Source organism: Bombus vosnesenskii, unplaced genomic scaffold (assembly GCF_011952255.1).
Source record: "Bombus vosnesenskii isolate JDL3184/JDL3185 unplaced genomic scaffold, Bvos_JDL3184-5_v1.1 scf7180000013265, whole genome shotgun sequence".
NCBI classification, from domain to species: domain Eukaryota; kingdom Metazoa; phylum Arthropoda; class Insecta; order Hymenoptera; family Apidae; genus Bombus; species Bombus vosnesenskii.
The window spans coordinates 5,941,432-5,963,384 of NW_022882925.1; the positions used below are offsets into that span (position 1 = coordinate 5,941,432).

The window sequence follows — 21,953 nt, forward strand, 5'->3', positions numbered from 1 at the left end:
CAAGGTCAAGAATTTAACCGCGTAATTTAGATTGACGGGAGCATTGACCCTATTTCGCCAATGATAGTACGTATTGTTGGAAAAGGTTATGTCTTGGAAGGCTGGTCCACAGCTGTCGCCAGTATCAAGCATAATGCCGCAAAGAACACGTGTGCTGGCCTACTGCGCATCCTACTCGCGCAGTTTACCAGAGACCATGGTCAGTGGCACAGCTTGTCGATCGCAAAGTAAATTTTTCTAATTATTTCAATGAATGTTGCGCGTAATCAGTGTACCGTGTTACGTAGTTTCACAGACAAAGTGCAAAGGACACGTTATTTCCTCGGTATATGTAATTTCTATTAATAGTAGCACCTTAGACAGGAAAATAGAGAGTCACGACGAGCGTTTAAGGTGTCAAGCGAAAGAAGAGCCTAACAACTTGAGTCAAAACAGCGCAGGTAAGCACGTAAAGCGTCTCTATATTTAAAAAAATTTTGATTTAGAACGTTATTTATTCGATATGCGGAAATAATTGTAATAATTACATACATCGTTTTGAAACTCTTATATTTGTTATTACGTATTTCAATTTTATTCTGAATACATGTTAATTTTGATGAATAAAATTGAATGTAGTGTTTGGTAAAAAAAGAAGGGGAACAATGGCTGACTGGTAGACCGGTATTTTGTGAATGAATGAAAAGAGACAAACATTTCCTTTATTCATTTCGAGTTTTTCTATATTTTAGTGTCTATAAATATTCATATATGTACATTGTATGAAATGTAGCTTTAATAAATGAATTTATTTACTTCTTGTACTACTTTACTTACTTACTTGTACTTGTATTATGGATTGAAATAAAAATTAGATTATTATGTTACAATATAGTAAACAGCATAATATAATAAAGTCTTGTGGACATTTTTCGCTTTCTTATCTTGCAAAAATGTACTTGTGAGTTATATCAGAAGATAAGACGATAAAAGAGATACTGTGTTCATATGATTAGTACGTGTGATTCCTTATTTGAGATAATCGTGACTCAGATTTAAATCCGCCCTATGCAGTCACCCGATATGATGAGTTTATTTCTATATTTGGGTAATACTAAGATTATTTTGCAAAAAATTTATTTGATATTAAACACAATTCTATATTTTAAAAGATAATATTTGAAACATTTTAAATTACAAACATGTTTTCAATTATTTAAGATTATAATTCCACATAGAAGTTCCATTGATATAAGGGAAGTCTCAAATTATTATTTTAAGGCGCAGAATATATTTATCTGTTCCGAGTCCTTCATGAAAGCAATAATAATAACACAACCGTAGATGCACGCATGTATTGTATATTATCGCCAATATCAATGAATAGTTTACAGTTGTACGTCGTACGATTCACATCTCAGAATATCAATATATCACAGGTACAGAAATATTTCATTTTTATATCATTTTCTGTCAGTCTAAATTAGAAAAGAATTAAATTATTGCAAAGAACGGTGTATGTGTATATTACGATCAATTTAATTAGTATTAATCATTGCAAAAATATTTGTTTGAAATATTGAACTAGTTTTTTCAAGAGAAGTAAAATTAAAGGAAAATTTATAACGTAGATCTCAAGGAACGCAATTCGTTACGAGAACACGGTGAAATGGAAGTGAAATTGTGGCGAGTATTCCACGAAACGAGTTCTCGACGATTACCTTCACTCCGCTCGATGATGTGTTTCTAATTTCCTCTTGCTCGCTTCGTCAACAAAATGTGAGTAGAACACGCCAGATAATATCATTGCAACTTTATTATGTCGTACTAGATTGCGTAACTATTGAAAAGTATTGCGTTTTATGTGAAATATCTGCGATATAATTCTTAATTCTCATCACATTATATCCTCTTTGCTTTTAAAATGAAAGTTATAGATCTCTCTAATAGTTATTTCTAATCTTACAATAATCCTTCAAATATTCGAAGATTAAGATGTAGAATATCTTAAGTTAAACGCGCTGTAATTATCTTAAAGCCGAAACAGAACGGATATGTACACAAAACGAAGAATCTTCAAATATTTAATATATAAATACATTCTGAGCAAAAGTAACAAAAGACATTGAAGTCATCCTTTCGTTAGATGTTATTCGTCATTAGAAAGATATATTCACATTAAGCATTTACTATCGTTGCTCAAATCAACTAGGGGATTTCTCTATGTCACTTTAACTTTTATATCCAATTCTTATACCTGTACAGCTTGTTGTGCAATTATCTTAAAATCAATCTGTATTTAGTATCATGGAAATAATACCATACTCAATCCATTAAACTTATAGAATTTCTTCGATTCTATATATTCGGTTAATATAATAGAATCGTTCACAGCAACTATCCTCTAATAATATCGAGCAGTATGTGCATTTTGTTGAATCGCGTAACGTTATCGGTGCTAAATCGTGACGACGTCATGTCACCATGCCTTAAGCAATCGGAACCACCATATGTCGTCATCCTCGGCAAGCATGTTAATCGCGAATCTCTCAGTATGTACAGTAAATCTTGCCACTCGATACTTCGTCTCTAAAAGCTTGACAAACCCATTCAGTGGCCGAGTCCCGGATGCTTATACAACATCGAGCAACTGTCGTACGAAGCGAGCATCGTGCGAGCATCTGCGATCGTCCAGTACATCTGACGGCAATACACACCGTCGACGACGATGATACATGCAGGTGTTGATCCCATATCCGCTTGTGAGAGCGGTTAACGCCGCCGCGAGTCACGTGTGCTTGATTTACTCTCGTCCTCGCACACGTTCTCTCGTCGAATCGCTCTGCCTCTCTCTCTCTCTTTCTCTCTGTGTGTTTCTCGTAGTTCCATAGGTGCTCCGTAGAATTCTGTTAAATCATGTCAGGTCGTGTTGGGCTGCTTCCTTGCATCGCCTCGTGCTCCTCGTGTCGCGTTCCTCTCCGGCTATCCAGATTCCACTCACGCTGTTGCACGATTTGTGGCACGTCACGCCTCTGTTAAATCACGTTATTTGCCATATACAATCGGATCGCTTCATCCACAGATTTAACTGATCATCGAAGAGTTTGTTAGGTATGACGCATTTGTTTCTTAATCTATATATCTTGAATTTTTCCGCCATAATTTCAGAACAGTATATATGTATTTTCTCTTTATTCAAGGTTTAAATTGAACGCGTCAATCAAAGTATGTTTCGTTGTTAACTTGTTTCCGAGAAATAGCCATTCGTTTTAGTAGATAATTAGGTTGCATGAATAAAAAAATTATAAGTTATCGTCTAATCATCCTGTTACGACCGTTCGCGGAGAGACGCGGTCGCTAGGAAAACGCGTCAGCGAGAGGCGTAAATTCTCGATACGATTCTGTTAATCGACGTCGCGAAATAGTCATTCCCCTGTTTCGATTAAGATAACAGAAGTGGTTCAATGAATGTAACACTGCATTAATAGGTTAACATAAAATAATATATTTGATAATAAAATGATGAATATATTACAGAAAGTTGATACAACTTTACGATATCTCTAAATGAATTCGTTAGACTATTTGATTTTGCTCGTCAGACCATTGTATATGATCCGGCGGGCAGATAAGACGATCTGCCTGCGATATTGTAGGACCACGAGCGACGGTTAGAAAATACAGCCTCGTGGCGTAACACATCCTTTCGATAGGATAATAGATATAATTTATTGTTGTCAAGCAATTTTCAAAAAATGGCTATTTATGTCGGAGGATATTGGCTATAAAATTACCTTTCAATCATTCTTTTCATAGGGTAGCAGGTAATTTTCGCTTCAAAAACTTCCATTTCAAAAATGTTCCGAAGTCGTTGGTCAACTATTGTATATAAAATATTGTCAAAGGGATAAAATATTGTGCAGAGGGATAGAGTTATTTTGCTAAAAACCAAAGCTTCATGTGAAAAAATTCTATTACATGCTGCTGGTTTCTCTTTTTCTTTAAATATATATAATAATTTCTATATACATTTTTAGATTACTTTCAAAATTTACCAATATAATAGGATAGTTGGTTGTCGTTACAGCGCTAATGAAGTTTCGAAATGTTTCATATCACACAAATAATATATTCATAGAACGTGTTTACAAATGTTGCTATTCGTAAACTATTTAGTTATTCATAAAGATGTAGATAGGATGTGTGGAAAGTCAGTTTTCTTAAGATTGGTTAACTGAAGCTGGAACGCTCTTGATATTCGCCAATTGCATACGGTGAAAACTGAACTGAGACAAGTAATTTGCCGAGTAATTTTTAGACGCTTGAAATTGGTGGTACGTTTAATAGCCTTCTGTCAGTTCGAGGGTTAATTGGTGGTAGATTAAAGCAGTGTGTCGTAGCGTTCGGTGCAATTACACTATGGCTCGTGCAATCTTCGTAGGACTTATTAAGAAAAGGAAATAGCTTAGTTCTGAGTATATTCCTACACCCAGTATTAATTTTACTCAAACTGTATTGCGTGTGAAGAAAAGTTGCTGCTTTATATATTTTGTAACTGATATAAATAACGTGAAATAACTAATTCGAAATTGATACATTACAAACGACGGACAAATTTGATTTATAAATCATACGCTGTAATCATAACGACTAAAGCAGATTCCATTATTATCTCTAATTTTCTTCTATTTTTCAATCAAATGTTGCATCCCATTATCCAAGTAGATGGTGGTTTTGATTAGACGAATTCACCTGTGCAACTAAAGTTTCACTCAATAAAACGAAACTAATCAAAATCTTTTTGTACGATTCAACTAATATTACTAATGAAATTTTGCAAGTCGCAAGTTACTACATAGTTATCAACACTAATAAATTTCCTTGCTGTTTTTGACGAAAGTGTACATAACGTTTCGTTAATTTTAAGCACGCCAGTTTGTCATGCTTACCCCTTTCTCCTTCTGGCAGTTTTCTCCGTCTCATGACTCTCGTCAGGAGACAGAGAGAGAGAGAGAGAGAGACAGAGAGAGAGAGAGAGAGTGAGAGAGAGAAAGAGAAAGAAATAGTAGCCTGAGCTGAGGAAGCTGAGATATTCTCTGGCGGCGAACTCCGGGCAAGTTATTTCAACTGCACGGTGAAACTGATTTCGGAATTAAACGTACGGCAGGAAAGGTCGTTGGTAAAGTTGCGTTTCTCGAACGCATAGCGGAAAAGCGACTGCGGTGTGAACGACTGGCCTGGGAATTAGGCGTATAGCTGCAGCTGCATCCTTTCAAAGTGGCTGTTGTTAACTTCGACGAGAGTATTTGTAGTTGCCGTCACTGGTAACTTGAAGCGTTCATTGTTTTTTAATACGTCGCGCTCCGAACGCGGGATTTTCTTCGTCTCTCTTCGAGGACTCCCGTTTCTTGGCAATCGTGGGAAATTGTTGGAATAATAATATTATTTCAAACTACGCTCTTGGGCATTTAACGGTATATTACTTTGTATTAAAGTAGATTATTCAGTAGAGATTATTTTAGCTTGTAACTTCTGACGGCGACTACTTAGGTCTATTCCAGATTGAATCGTATTGTTCTTTATATTGCATTGTTATATTATTATTTCTGTTTCGTTGTTCGATGGATGTTCCTTCGTGAGTCAAATTGAAGGTCGTTAAATTTCTGACCCTAAATCATACATTTAGTGACCATAGGAGCAATACATATAACTGAACTTATAAATATAACAACTTAACTTTTGAAATAACCCAGGTAAGACACACTGTGATTTGATAATCGCGTATTCACAGTGGTTATAAAAAAATACGTCCACGTATCGTACTAGTGAAATTAAAATATCGAATTCTCATTTCTTCTCAACATTGCAAATGAGTTCGGAACGTATCGAAATACTCTTGGGCTTGAATTTTTCTTGTCGCGGCACATCTAGATGGCTTTCTCCTCTGGCTGATGACTCCTTAACGAGGCAAGTTTTAGCAAACGATCGATGCTGACGTATTGACACGGTCGCCTCTTCGTTATTTATTCTTCTGATTTGAATGAAGCTACCGGAAATGTTTCCATGCCGCCCTCGCAAACGCTTGGTATAACTTTAGCGTCGACTGTATAATGTCGCGGTCGGACTTACTCGACCTGTACGCTGATACTTTCGCGTAATACTCGTTGTAGAATTCGAAACTTTGTCGTTATCGATTCCACGATTTGTCTGTACATACCGCGAGCTCGACGTAGTCGTTGGAGGTCGCCGATGGAATTCTGAATTAAAATCGCATGCATCGATAGCGGGTTTCTTGTAACTTGTAAATGTAGATGGGATCTGAAGCAACTTGAGGAAAATAAAAATAAGGCTTAGCGATAAAGTTTCGAAGGATATACATAAAATTCCGGTATGATGGAAATTAAAACGTTTTACTTCTTCGCTCCAACTTTAGCTTTACGAGCGAAACTTTCAAGAAAGTTGTTTCATTTCTTGGCCAATTATGTCTTATTTTATTAAAAGCAGTTAGGATTAAGAAGAGAAATAAAACGGGACAAAAGATCGGTCTATTAAAGAGAATAGTGTTCATTAAGTCTCCATCAATCTCCATAAAGATTGAGATTTAATGGACATCCATAAAACATATTTTTATACACTACCATTCGAAAGTATTTAGATACTTGTTTATTTTTGGCGAGATATAACTTGATCATAAAAGGATAACAGATAAGAGTAGTCGTTATTATTTTATTCTTTGTTATTAAAGATAACGATATGATTTTTCATACATGTTCATTAAGTCTCCATCAATCTCCATAAAGATTGAGATTTAATGGAGATCCGTAAAACATATTTCTATACACCACTACTCCAATTTTTTGCGAGATATAATTTGACCATAAAGTTATAGATAAAAATAATCATCATTTTATTCGCTATTATCGGAGATAACAATTAACTATTCGTGCGGCATATTAACTTCTACTAAATATATGTTCGAAATAAATATTCTATAATTTATATATGTATTCCCGGATTGGTTTCTTTGGTTAATATGATTACGTTTCATCGCTAATGAAATTTTAAAATGTTTCACATAAGACGCGCAATATTCGCATAAAATATGCTATGGTCGATGTTCAAATACTTTCGCGAGCCAGTGTGTTAAGATTCTTGCATATCTTTTTTGCAAACTTAGGCAACCTTTTGACGATAGAAAAACACGATTGACAAAAAATCAACTTAGCTAGGAGATAGAGATAAGCGTGATTCTAAAAGGACAACCATGACGTTGAGAGTCGAGAAACCGTGGAAAATTTCATTTTCCCCGTGTCCTCTCTCCTCGTAGCGGCAACGAAACACCGACTCGTCTCGATTTTCCACGCTGCGCCATCCGCTCGTTTTAAAACAGAATTATTCAAGAAAAATTCCCGACATCGCGTCGTTCGCCGCGGAAGATTGTTATCGCTGAAAGCCCGGCTACGTTTTATACATATTTACCACGCTAATTACACAGTACGCCGCGGAGACGAGATCCGCATTACGACGCATAAAGGATACACGAAAGGGGTTGGGGGTGGGAGGTTGAAAGAGGATTTACATTATACCCCGTTAATTTCCATCGTAAAAAAGGACGGCAAGTATTCACGGGAGGCCAGAGAACGTTGTGGCTCTGTCGGTTCTGATTATGATGGTGGGGTGAAAATGCGAGGGAAAACGAAACACAGTGAAAAGAAAAGGAATACAAAAAGGGAGAAGAAAAGGAAATAAAGAACGAAAGAAAGGAAACGTAGCTACCGGTTTAAAGAACCATTCCTGTGCCGCTTCTAAGGAGAATGTTAAGGGATATTGCGAGGGTTGTCGCGTCGAGAATCAACCTCGAAATTATACGACGCATACGCAGCAAGCTTTTTCATTCGCGCCAGCCTGTTTTACAAAGCGTGAGCTCGAACAGAAAAAAGATGATGGAGAAAGGGAGAAAGAGAGAGAGAATTGGGGGTGGGAAGAGTTGCCGATACACCGCGAGATACGTATGAAATATTCATGGAACCCTGTACGAGTTCACCCCTTTCGTTAGAGTGAATCGAAGGTGGGACGGGCCGGTTCCGCGTTTCAACCCATAGACAGTCTTGTTTTCGAGAGGGCATGCAAATCACGACTCGATGTCGATGCGTCGCGTCGCGCACTAAATCGAATTTCAGATAAATTCTTGGAAACCGGGGTCTCGCGACGCTTTGAGAAATACGTCATGAGAACACGCTGATGGAAATAAAATCTCGATACTTTGCTGCCGTTTTTTCACGATATACATGTATGCGCGTGTACAGGTTGTTTGTTGCTTTGTAGCCTGACTCGGTTGTGATCGTTACCTCGCGTAATTGAAGAGTTCGATTCCTGGCGGATAACGTAGCCAAGGTTTTATTTCGGTTGAAACGACGCTGTGTTGGCTGGATGGCGATGAAGTATGGTGCAGCGATGTTTTGCGCGTGCTACGGTGTCGTTTGTAAAGAGAAAAGCCCGATGTGATAGGAGGGTCGGAAAATTGGGATGGGAAAAGAGATAATCTTGGTGTAGTGGATTAATATTTCGTCTAGTAGCGATGCTGATGAAATTCTCTACCGAACGAGTGACTGTAAACCGAGATGCAAGATCTTTCTATTCGGAAATTTCGTGAGTTTGAAGAAAATTCGAATGTGTTGCAATGATTGAGATTTTTTTGAAGAAGTTAACTCTGAGATAGAAATATTTATCTCAAGAAATAAAAAAATATCGGTCATCACTAATTTTTTACAAGATTCTATAAACAAGAAAACTGAAGAATTGTATCATTTACGAAATAATGTGTAAATTATTATATTTTATTATAAAATATAATAAAATTATAAAACGAAACTTTGCAAATTCAAAGAAAAGCTTTGCTATTTTTCAATTATCTTCAGTTTTCCATCTTCTGTATGGTATGATACAACGTCTATGGTGAAATCTTGATTGAAGCCTACAACAATTCTGTGCTATTCGCTTATTCTACACGGAATATGGCTTCTTTCCGAAGAACCTCTCATTGAAACGTTGGAAATATTGATGCCATGGGCAGAGAAGCCTCTATGCATGGAAATTAAGACATGTTTGCATGTTCACGACAGACCGCACAAACATTCCTCGAGCAAACACGCTTGATACACGGCTTCTAAAGCCACCTGTGGGAGCTGGGGAACGTTTTCCCCGGATGATGAGTAAACTTCGTGTTTCATGACGGGAAGAAATGCACAGACGGGTAAAAAAAAAAAGACAGCCTGTCAACGGTAACATCGCATAATTCTTTGGCTATATTCGTTCCGCGAGGAAATTAAAAGTTTACATAAAACATTGCTCCTTTGAAGTTTCCTTTTGCCGTCAGAATGTTAAAAAAACGGAAGTTAATTATGTAAATTGACTGAGAAAAGTCAAATGTTGCGTTAACGCAACGTTGATCCTTTGTTTTAACTCTTTACAGCTTGATCAGCTTCTGACAAATTGTAAGCGCAGTCGTGTTTCACATTTTAAATGTCCGTTTCAGCTATCGGCGGCGACTATATCTGAAGGGTTAATCCAGAAAAATCACCTTTGTACGCCACGACGCACACGGCAGAACAAATTGCACGGTCATCCGGGAAGTGGAGCTTTTCCACGTTTCGTAGCGTTAATTAATTATCGCTTCACGCGACAGTGGGGCCTGATGTCCCTTCGTTGCGCGGCTGAAAAATACGATTCGCGGGTAAACGTGGTAAACCCCCATAAGCAACGGAAGAGCCGGAGTAGCGGGATAAATGGCGGAATTGCGACGGTGACCCCGGCGGATAAATGTGAACTGGCACGAGACAATGAACGTGTCTGACGGTAATCTCGGATGGAATGAGTCTGGGATTTCTTGGCGAACGAAAAAATCCGGCTGCTTTTGTTGTGTGCGCCACTGCAGAGACCAGCTGACGCATGTAATTACTCGTGCACCGCGATCGAAGCGCACATACAGAGTTAGAGAAAGAAATAGGGCGGTTCTGCACCTAAACGTTTTCTACTGTTCGGTGAAAGGGGAATCGCGATCGGATGAAATGGAAATTCGACACGAGTATTTCGTCTGACTATCGTCTGCGTGTTGGAGAACCGAGCAACCTTCTTCCGTATCTGACTGATTCCGCGTTCGTTTCTTTTTGAATGGCAGAATTTCAAGTCGAGCTTCAACTCTTTGTAACTTGGCGAACTTCTGACAAGAGCGATTTTGCTAATCTGATGCTCAGAAAAGGTTTCTATACCCATTAGGAGAAAGGCATAGGGGATTTAAAGAAGCTTTTCGAGCCCTGTCAAAAAGTTTACTCTAAGGATAAGTTCTTTGGTTGACTCTCTATAACCAGATTTCTCTTTATATATAATTCCTTGTGTTTCTTTAAGATGAAAAATTCTTAGAAATTTTTATTCCTTTCCGTTCTAAACGCTTTTGACTTTTCGTGTAATCTTTCTTAATCTTTTTTGAAACTACAAATTCTCCGAATTTTCTCTTCCAAACACTTTACACAAATCTTCCCGTTGCAATAATTTACAACTACGAATCACCTTATCGAGGATAAATTCTCCATCGTTTCCCTTGTAAATCTAAATGCACCGAATTTTCTGTTGTTCCAGTGACCTATTATTCCCACAATTTGCAACCAAGGAATCACCTTATCGCGTTCGAGTTCTTTGTGTTACTTTCATCGTTCCCGAATACCACGAATCCCGAGAATTTTCTCCATCCATTCGATTTCTGATTCTATTCCACGTGCCTGGCATCAGAGAGCTTCCACCGGTGATTCGTAAGAGGCGCGGTCTTTCGTTAAATCGCGTCGAATCCATCACATTTTCGAATTCCTCTGCGTAGGCAAACGTGGATAGACCAGGCAAGGAGAGAGCCGAGGAGCGTTCTGTCGCGTAGGAAATGTCGCGGCGACGGTGCACGGCGTGGTTGTAGTAAATCGATAATGCAGCGTCGACGTGTGCCCGGCTCTTCGCATACCTGCATCCATTCTCCCAGTTTCTCAGTCACTTTCCACCATGCTGCCGTTGCTCCTGGCTTTTCGAAAGGCACCGTAAGCACCGTATCCTCGGATTCCATAGACGTTGGAAACATTCTTCGCGGAGAATGGTTGCTGAAGTATTAAAACGAAAAAAAGGAAAGGGGAGAGGGTTGGAACAGGCGGGCGAACAAGGCGGCCAACCTTTTCATAGGCTTCTTTGACTTCTCTTCGTTGCGTCTCAAAGGATTCGAGCGATGGAAGGAGACAGATAAAGCGAGGAAGTATGAAAGGAAAAGAGACTGAGAGGTTTTTGTCAATGTCTAATCTGTTATTTTTGAAATTGGCTATTTTCCGCTTCACTCTACTCATTTATTCCTTTTTTCACAGCTTCTTTTTTTATTCTTGCTTCCTTAATTTCTCTCGTTTAATTGATCAATCGAAATGCTAAATGAATTTTTCTTCACTTTTTCTTGCTATTAGTTGGCGACTTGTAATGGTAGATGTTGTAAGTGTCAAATATGAGAATTTTTTAATAAAAAGTGTATGTTTGTTAATTTTGAACTTCGTGCATAATTTATTACTTGAACGGATGGGTTTCTTTTAGCAGCTATTTGAATAACAAATGTTAATATGTCGTTCCACTAAGGAAATTCAAGGTTGCACCCTTTCTACTGCCTGGAGACCCATCCTCTCAAATTTGTTGTACTCCAAGTCCCTTTGAACCATTTGGTTTATAAAAAAATTCAAGCCGATATCTAAGATGATTTCAGAGAAAACTGCTTGTAGTAATTTTTTGTGAGACATCCTGTATACATCCAGATAAATTACAGACGCTGTGTTTTTATCTTTTTCAATTGTAGCGATATCGAGGCTTATAATTTTATTTCTATCTCTTGCAATAATTCTAGTAACTAAAACATTGTTTTATCGCTACATTCTACATAAAATTTACATCTTTTCTCACTACAAAAAAAAGAAAACTCTTTTTACTCGCATCGTTGCATCACTTGAACTGCTCAATTCTTTTTCGTTCGACTCAATGGAAGATTCCATTTCAAACGAAACAACGAAACACGGATGCTGAATGCATCGTCACACGTCCAACGAAGAGTTTCGTGATTGTGGCTCGATCGATACGTTGTATTGTCTCGCTGCTGAATTATTTACTGCGAAGCTTTCCGGTGGCCAGGCAACCTGCACGTTCCAGACCCTTCGGCCACTTTGTTTTAGAATATCGACAGAAAATTGGGCGATGAGGATTGGCGAATGACACACGCTGGTTGTTTTTCGTATTTTTGATCAACTGGAATACGCGGAAACTTCAATTTTTAATCGTATCGGTCCATTAATGACACGCGATATATCAGAAACGCTATTCGCCACGACAGCCGTGTGTTATTTGTTTAGTATGGTCGTGGTGTTATTAATCATTTAGAAAATGCATTTGTCATTGAGCATCTCGAAAGAGAGGTCTCCCCTATCTTTTTTTTTTTTTTTTTGAAAAACTGATATGTGGTATTTGTTACTTTTGATTATTTATTTGTTACTCTCCTGTTATGTAGATAGTGTGAGATATTTGTAAACCATATACGATGTGATGCTGGATAAATCTTCCAAATTTTGATTTTTATAACTTACCTGTGGCGATTTGTGTTTAAATACACCAGTGATTATGAAACTATTGTAAGTTATATATATTTTGTTTCCAGATACTTAGACTTTCGCGTTCGAGCGTATTAAAAAATAGTAGAATTTCCATTGTAGAATAAAATGTTTCGTAAAATATGCGATCCTCTAAGAGAGAAAGAGAGAGAGAGAGAGAGATTTGTATATCATTGTACAACTTTATGGGCAACTTATTCGAAAATGTTTTTTAGATACTTAAATGACTTACACCATTTTCAAAATTCATATTATATCCTAGTTAGAGACTTATGATAATAGATAATAATGAATTTTATTACGTAAGCAACCTAAAAACAAACGGATTTATTTATTTATATATTATACATATATTGTAATTTTGCATAAATAATTATTAATCGTCTTTTGCTTCGACAACAAAATTTTCAAGCATATTAAGGGCTTTAAAGTATTCATGACGAATCGGTGGAATGTAAGTTAGTAGATCCATTATATATTTATTTGCTTTTTTTGTCATTAATCTCTCACTTGCATATAATGAAGGTACCTGTAAGTTATAATATAATATTGGTCCTCTTCTTTTCGATGATGATTCTAAAATATGAAATTCCGTTTCAGGATCTATTGATGTTTCATAAAATATTTTATACGTTGTATCATCATACAACGAAAATATCTAATTATATATTTCTCATAAATATCTCACAGCTTACGCAGAAAAAACACCTGATTTACACTACTGCCGAAACAAATATGAATCTCCATAGATAAATATGAAAGTGACATCTTCACAGCGTTGCTCATTTTACAGCTGTTTAGCAAAAAGTGATAAGTCGATGGAACGTAAGACAAATGAAAATCTCGATATTTTTGATTTCTCGACTTACGCCACTTTCATAATTACCAGCACAAATGTAACCAAAATTTCTGGAGAATTGTCCATTGACAAAGACGGATCTTTCAGTAGATTATACGTACAGTAGAACTTCCATTATTCTAACATACTATTAAAAAAACGTCACTTTTTTAAAGATCATTTTAGTCCGTTCTGTCATCTGCCAGAATAAAAAATTGTTCATTGAATCGAAAGCGCAGTGAAAAATTCTAAGATATCAAATGATACTATTTTAAAAATCATAGTTGCAAACAAACTTACCCCATCCAGTAGGTGTATAATATAAAAATAGTCAAAGTAACGTAAGCAATCTAAAACACACGGAACTGAGTTTTATCGAGAGAAACCACTCGTTACAGCATCGTTGCTTTCAGCAGCTTCTCGTATTTTAATTTAAAACCATTCCCAACTTCGTTCCTTATTTCCCAAAGAGAACTTCAGGTGTGCAAATATATTCGAGGCACTCGTTGCTTTCTAACCTAACCAACAAGACGACGAAACTGTAAGAGAAAAAGCGTGGAGAGAGGACGATGGTGTTCGCGTATCGATTAGCCTCTGCGCGATTTTGCCTCGCAAATTCGGCGGGGTTAAAAGAAGCGCCGCCTCTATTATTCATGCGGCGGTGCGTCATTATCTTGGGGCTATCTTAAGTGCTCGTTCTCGTAGTCAACGCTTATTGATTTTAGCTTTTAGAGTGCACCCGCATTACCAAAGCTAGAGAGACGAGAAGACCTAAAAAGAAAGAGACGGAGGGACCTGAAATGAAAGAGACGGAGAGGAAAGGTTGAAGAAGAGAGGCGCGGGGGCTGGCGATAGCTCGAGAGGAGGAACGAGAGCGGAAAACGACGATGAGCTCTAATTGGATTAAAATTTCATCGACGACGGGAGACACTCGCGCACAGTTTTGCCAGCACTCGAACTTTTCGTGGGTTCTACGGAGGTTCGGCTCTCGACTTTCACGTTGGATTACGAAATAATAGCCGGTGCGGATGGTGGTTGGACTAGCAAGTGTGTCACGCGAGTAACATCCAACCACTTTTATATATATATGTACACGTATATATTCTCTGGGAATCCGCGAGACCAGAGAAAAAGTTAATGGCTTCGAAACGAGAGCATATCGCCTGCACGCCGATCTACCGAACCTCTAATTTTTCGCTGAATTGGACAATCTGTTTAGGACTTCTCTTTCCCGACGCGACGGTCGATCGACCGCGTAACGTAATGAGGTTGTACTCGAATATCCGTGAAAATGCCACCCTCGTTCGCGTATGCCCGTTTCGCGAAAGTGAACGTGCAAGCCGTTCGACGAAATTACCAGCCACGCGAAGGGCTTGAAAAGTTGTGTTTGACAAATGATGTAGTAGGTATGATATAAGTACAGGTTATCGTAGACAGTTGATTATCGATGTTTAGATCCTTTCGACGACTTTCTTCCCGTTCGGACATATAATTTAGGAAATATTTGCGTGTTGATGGTTGCTGGTTCTTTGTAATCGAATGTGTGTTTGATACGTGATACTGAGCGGTGGCGGGATTTTGCGTCTACTAGTGAAATTATACAGTAGGTGAAATATATGTGAGTAATGAATAGAGTTGGAGGACTATAAAGATTATAGTAAGAAAAGGTTCTTGATGTACACTATTTTTTTTTAATTATAAAACGCTAGATAATCTCTTCATATAAATGTATTTCCTGTATTATAGAATTTTCCATACATATTCTCTTTTCATGAATCAGTACAAGAGTTATCTTCAAAATTTTATGATTTTTAATTTTGGACCAGCACCTGAATCTACATCACACTTCAAAATTTCTGTTTTTGCTCTCCTTACAATTTACCTCTTAAAACCTCGCATCTGAAATTGATTCACTAAGTGAATAATTCCACGCGTAGAATTTCCGAATTATTAACGCTTAAAATGTTACTATACAACACGATTATAATCGTACTTCCATAAAGACTACCCTTATGTCAATGCATTAAAATTCCCAAGCGATCATAAAAAGGAAATTCCTGGCAGAACGTTCGCTAGCATTCTTAAATTGCATTTGGACCACGTAGCTGTAGTCTTTCTACGGATCATGGTCGGACTTTTATCAGCCGTGGCACGTTTCGTGCCAAGCTATAGGCATTCTTTAAAGACATTTCGACTAACTTCACGCGGCTTTTTACCACGATCCGCAGCTCGAGTCGGTGTTTTAGCCGCGTTTTACGAGCAAAATAGAAAGAGGGTGTCGAGCACCATTACGCTTTCATTGGTATCCTTCATCGCTGTCGAACGCTTTCTTCCCACCCAAACGACATATGGACTCGTAAAAATGATGTTTTTTTCTTTTTTCTTTTTTTTTTCTCTTCTCGCTTGGTTTCCTCAGAATCGTTGGGACGAGATTTTATTACGGTGATTTCGGCCAACATCACGCGTCTACGAATGGTTTGGTGCTTTGACGATCGAGAATGGGAAACGTCTCGTCTGGTCCGATTCTCGATTTGTAGTTTCACTTTTTTTTCCTCTCTTCCAAGATTTTCCTAGCGACCTTTCTCCCTGTGGCGTTATTTCCTTTTGTCGCGAACTTTCGTGGAACGTTAGCAGACCTGTATGAAAATATCACCGGCGATCTCCTTATTTCCGAAGTCCTAGAATTTTTATGAACTGTTAGACCGACCTTCGCAACCAAGAAGAATTATTGCTCGCGACCGAAGGGTTGAAATTTTGGTCGTACGATGTTCGAGTGACTGAGTTTAATCGCGAAACCGTTGTTCGAGAGATTCTTCGTCTGAAAACGTAGTATCGATATGGTATTGTAAAACTTGTATTTTATTTATTCAGGGAACAGAGACAATTTAAAGAAAATTTATGGTAATGCTATGCGCAAAGTTTCAGTTTCTTCAAACTTTGGCAGACTATACCATCTACGCGAACCATGAAACAGTAACAGTAAATTAGACGAATCTTTGAAATTTCGTTCCGTAGTTACAATATTAAAAAAATAGTGTTCAATAGCGTAAATTTACTGAAAAAAAATTGCGTGCAAAATATTGTATTAACACAGCACTGGCTTCTAGTAGATTAATTATATCCCAGAGTAAAATAGTTACAAGTGTATTACTGGGCTTTTTAAATAAATTACATCCACTTGCGACGAAAAGAAACGAAATTTCGCAGTGCATAAATTACGATTGCGTTTCCACGTTCGTTGGCACTGCTGGAAGCAATTTCCTTTCGGCACAAAAGAGAAATGGATGATTTCAATTTCGTAGTCGATAATGTATAGACAGGAGAACGGTATTACAGACCATTACTCTCTGTTCCTTCGAAAATCTCGGTACTATACTTGCAAGCTATACCGATCAGCAGAATCTTGGCTAAGAATGTTCCTTTCATGCTCTTTCTTCTGTCCCTTTTTTTCTGGCCCTCCTTTCTTTCTTTCTTTCTTTCTTTCTTTCTTTTTGTTCGTACTCACGCTTTCCTCCCTTCGAAATCTATCCCAATGAATTGTCTGGAAGGGAGGGAAACTATAGTTGGTCCAACGATGATAAACTTTTTCTGCGTAGCTACATGGAAAATCGAACCAGTGAAATTCATACGGAAAAACGAGACATTGGATTCTGAAATGGAGCAATCGTTTCCGTTTACATTCGGTACGCCATGGAGAACAGAACTGTCAGTTGCGAAATTTCATACATGAGTTTGTCGGCCAACAATGCTAGTTTAATACGTTAACCCTGGAAAATGGAAAATACAAAAAGAGAATTTTGTCGGTAGTTAGTAGTCAATAGGCATGGAAAAATTTCAATACGAAAGCGTGAAAATTTGATAACAAAAAGGTTCGAAGAGGTTAAGCTTGAAAATTTGAAAACTTAAACCATTGAAACATGGAAAAGCTTGGAAATTTAGAAATGAAAATTTGGCAAGTTTAGAAAACTGGATATAATACTTTGAAGATTTATTTTTCTGAATTCGCGAACTCCGAAAGTTTAGTACTTTGAAAAATTGAATGTTGGAAAATTTGAGAGCTTGGTGCTTTGGGAGTTCGGGAACTTGGCGCTTCGAAAATTCATAGATTTGAGAGTCTGAAACCTGAAAAATTAAAAGATTTGGAAGTGTAGAGCCTCAGAAATTTCAAAAATTGCAGGGATTTAAGAGCTTGAAGCATAGAAGATTTGGAAATACGAAACATAAGAAATTTCACAACTCGGTTACCAAATTCTCAATTTCTAAATATTCAAAACCACGAGAAATTTCTGTATCCTTTTAGTAAAATTATCTTTGCACCTCCACCTGTGTGTCTTCCTAATTATACGCGCGATTTTAATTCATCATGGAGAATGTGAACTCTGCGCGAAACAGCGGTAGAAAAAGAGAATGTGCCCGGCAGGGACATTTTCTCGAACGAAAGGTCGAATGGAATTGTCTGGGGATTCCGGTAGAGAGTTAATGGATGCATTTTCCGCCAGTTTGCTATTTTTTTTATAGATTTTACCGAATTTGCATAAGCGTTGAAAGGGCCGCCCAGTTCTTGTTTGCTCAGTGACCGGGCCTTAATTGAACAATCCGATCAATTAGGCCGAGCGACGTGATCTTTGCATCGCGAATACACCTGGAACTTTCCCCGTGGATTAATTAACGGGGTACACCCCGTGAGCAAGGAGGATTGGCACCAATTTATAAAGAGAACTAATTAATACATCCCGCTCATTAACGGTACACGGGAAAATTAATGCCCTCACGCCCTTTGAGAGTACAAATAAACGACGCTAAAGCTCTCGTTCAGCTTCCTGTAATTTCACTTCCCTCGAAACTTTCGATTTGGAATCGCTCGACCTTTTTATCATAAAAACTACTCGATTTCACGCTTAATTGACTCTTTTTAGAACACGAGAACGTGTCTCAAAAAACCAGATCTTGCTGTTCTTTTTGTAAAGTAACTCGAACTTTTTGCATTGACAACGAAATTGATTTTTGTTTGATGATTGGACGGAATGTAATTATTTTCGATTGTTTAAAAAGAGAAACAATTATTAGATAAATTAAATTTATATAAAATTGCGCAGGAGCAGGGAACTTTTCAAATATTCGTGACGGCTAGTAGCTGTGAACTCCACAGTTCCGTGGTGTCCAAAGTTTGCGTCGCTTGTAACACGACCGAGAGTCATTCTGGATGTGTCGTTGTAAATTACATCAAACACTTCCTTCGGGGAATCGCTGCCATATACGCAGCTGCCTTCGAATTCGAAAACCACGAGCTTCGCATCGTGTGAGTGGAAAGTTCCTTGGAGACGATTCTCAAAATTGTTAAAGTTTAATGTATATATAGAATCCTAAAAGGAGAAGATTCTAGATAGAAACTCGATCAGTATAAATACCATAATCTATATTTTGCTTTTACATCACAAATGCACGATTATTTGAAAATTCGTAAATTACAATAATTTTATGAACTGGTGATCCCCAATTCGAAACACAGTCTATCATCATGAATGCAATATTTTTATTCCACAAATGCGCAATAATTTATAAGTTTGTAAGTTACAATAATTTTACAAATTTGCAAAATTCAATAATTTTATAAATTTGCAATCCTTGATTCGAAGTTTAGTCAATCTTACTTTTATCTTAGTTAATCTTTGTAATCCTTCATTCGAAGCTTAGTCAATCTTACTTTTATCTTAGTTAATCTTTACATTTATTTCAGAAATGCGCAATAATTTGTATATTTGCAAGATACAATAATTTTATAAATTTGGAAGATCCGATAATTTTATAAATTTGCGATCCTTGATTCGAAATTTACTCGATCGTCGTAATTCTTTAGTGTCGTTTTACAAATGCATAATAATTTGTAAATTTTCAAGTTAAAGTAATGTTATCTTGCGATAGCAGCTTCTATTTTGTAATTTATTATTCGCTCCCATTACGAGGGAGGAAAGAAACGTAAAGGCTGAATGAAAGAAACAGAAGATGCGATAGAGAAAAGAAACAGAAGATGTGATAGAGGATCGCAAAGATCCTCACGGGAGAAGGTTAATCCTTCCCTACGAGCAATCTTTTGTATCTTGCCCTATCTTGCAGACCTTAATGGATCGGCGTGGCTGGTTTTACGTTGCGCCAAAGGGGTTGTTTTCCGTCGAGTTCTCTCTATTTCCGGCCTTCTTCGACTCTCATTCTTTCCAGCGAGCCACAAATTCCGGAGTTTTATGTGTCTGTCGGCTGCATTCGCCGAATCGTCGAAATGCACCGCGACCTATCTCGATGATAAAACTTTCGATGATCGAGATGTGCTCGATATACCATTCAACTTTTTACATATATAGATGTCGATCGTCCTATAAAAACCACGGAAATAATGAAACCGTGAGCATAATTCAATGTTCAATATTTAATTTTGTAGCAAGAAGTTCTTCTAGAAATGTTGGTGGCGCGTGTTGGTAACGAACGAATATTAAGTTTCTCAATGAAACTCTCTTATTAGGTACAATTCTTATTGACATTTTGTACGAACATGATGCAAGGATTAAAATTGTTGGATAATAAATATTGTTTTTGGCGACCAGTTTGTTGCTAATTTACAAATATCGCTGAAATTTACGTGTCAACCAAAAAAATCGGCTAACTGATTAATTTTCATACTTCTTCGTGAATTGGTTAACAAATAATAATAATAATTTGTTCAACACTCTAAACATTGTCTTTCTTGTTTTTCTAAATGATTTTGTCGATGATTTTCGTAAATCCAAGAACGGAATTGCATTTGACTTAGCTACAAGCAGATTATTGAAGAGACGCAACGTGTGCGTCAGTAGAATGAGTTAAACAGGTCAGACGTTGCGCTGTAAGAATTCGTTGAAAGAAATTGATTCTTCCGTGCTTCCATATGAATCCTTTCATGAGAATCTCGATCAGCTATGACTGGTGAAATGATGTCGGATCATTTGCCCTGTCACTCGATATTGATGACGTGTTCTGGATTCGATGCGTGACCTATTTTCTAAGCACTGCGGTCCCTTCACTGTTGAAATTTAAATGTCGCCGGAATATATGCGTTTAAAATAGAAATCGATTCGCATTTCTACCTCTTCACTTCAGGAAACCATTCTCTTGAAGGAAAACCAATTTTCTCTTGAATTTGGTGATATCTATCGTTGCTCTTTCTAACCCTTATCAGACAAATCTTGGGCGATAAAATTCAATCCACGAATTACACGAATCTCAGTTGTCAGACAACTGATATTGACATTTTCAGTCTGTCTGCACATTTTAGTTTCAGCGCGGTTCGAAATTCGAAACATTTAATAAGATGCAAGAATGTATATCTAATTTCTGGTAAAATGGACAATTCTGCTAAAATAAATAACCAAAGTGGACTTGTGCACTATGTATTGTCTATTGTTACAATGATTATATTTTTGAACTTAACAAATTCTTTGTTCGATTGTACCACAATTAACTGATTTCTTTTTAACAACCACGTAATATAAAAACAGAGAAATAATCTTATTAGGTCTTTTCTACATAATCTTCACATATTTTCCAGTAATTCTCAGATTTCCCATAAATACCCATAAAAACCTAATTATTACCTCTCAGTACAAAAATCATGATCATTTCTTATCCGTAATGGATGTGACATAGATCCTATGGAATTTACCTGCAAATAAAAAGGTTCGTATTGAATACTGCAAAGTAACTAAACGCAAGTTCTAAATAATGAGAAGATTGCGTGTTACGGTTGGAAGAAGAACGAAGGACGGAGGATCTGCATGCAGGGTGCAGCAGGGTGCAGATCGTGTGGGTTCGATTCGATGGAAGGCCGGATCAGCAGGTATCGGGTTTTCAGAGCGAACGTCCGGTAGGGATTGTATCGGGAGAGATGGTCGTGGACAGGCTGTCGATACCATCGATCCTCCCGACTTGGTGGTTCCTTCCGTGCCGAAATGGGTGTACGGACTCTGTCGCGGAAATCCGGTTCGAGGATCCATTTTCTTCCGGGATAAACGTCACCGGCCGGTGTTCCTGACGCTGGAAATTTCGGCCCGTTGCCTCGTGAACGTTTGTTTATTTTAAACGGGGGATTACGTGACCATGGCGATCAGGCTTGCACCACGCCGTTCGTTCGTTTGCGTTACGGATATGGCCGAAACGTATTGGCTGGAAACGCCAACGAATCCTCAACCTGCCACAAGATAAAATCCACCACTTCGATGCCTGTAAACCTGCTATTTATTTTCATTTTATCGTAAAAATAAATCGAGCGAATATTTTAGTTTGCATTTTGAAATCATGGAATATGCCACGTGTTTTTTCAGTTTGAATATTTACAGAAAGTATACTTGGAGAAAAGTTTGGGAAAAGATCGATCGTTTTGACGAGAAGGGAAGATGGACCTTTTTCCCCTGAAAATAGTACTTTATGATTGATAGTTTCGT

General features: G+C 37.6%; 1 protein-coding gene and 1 long non-coding RNA gene across 5 annotated transcripts in view; both read left to right on the top strand.

Moving 5' to 3' along the window:
* LOC117243438 (inactive rhomboid protein 1) overlaps positions 1-21,953 on the top strand; it is a 299,403-nt gene that overhangs the window by 147,057 nt on the left and 130,393 nt on the right. The gene's annotated exons all lie outside the window — the stretch shown is intronic.
* Positions 118-15,060, top strand: LOC117243440. Its single transcript, XR_004495462.1, has 3 exons — positions 118-440; positions 1,611-1,758; positions 14,211-15,060. It is a non-coding gene; the product is annotated as an uncharacterized LOC117243440 (long non-coding RNA).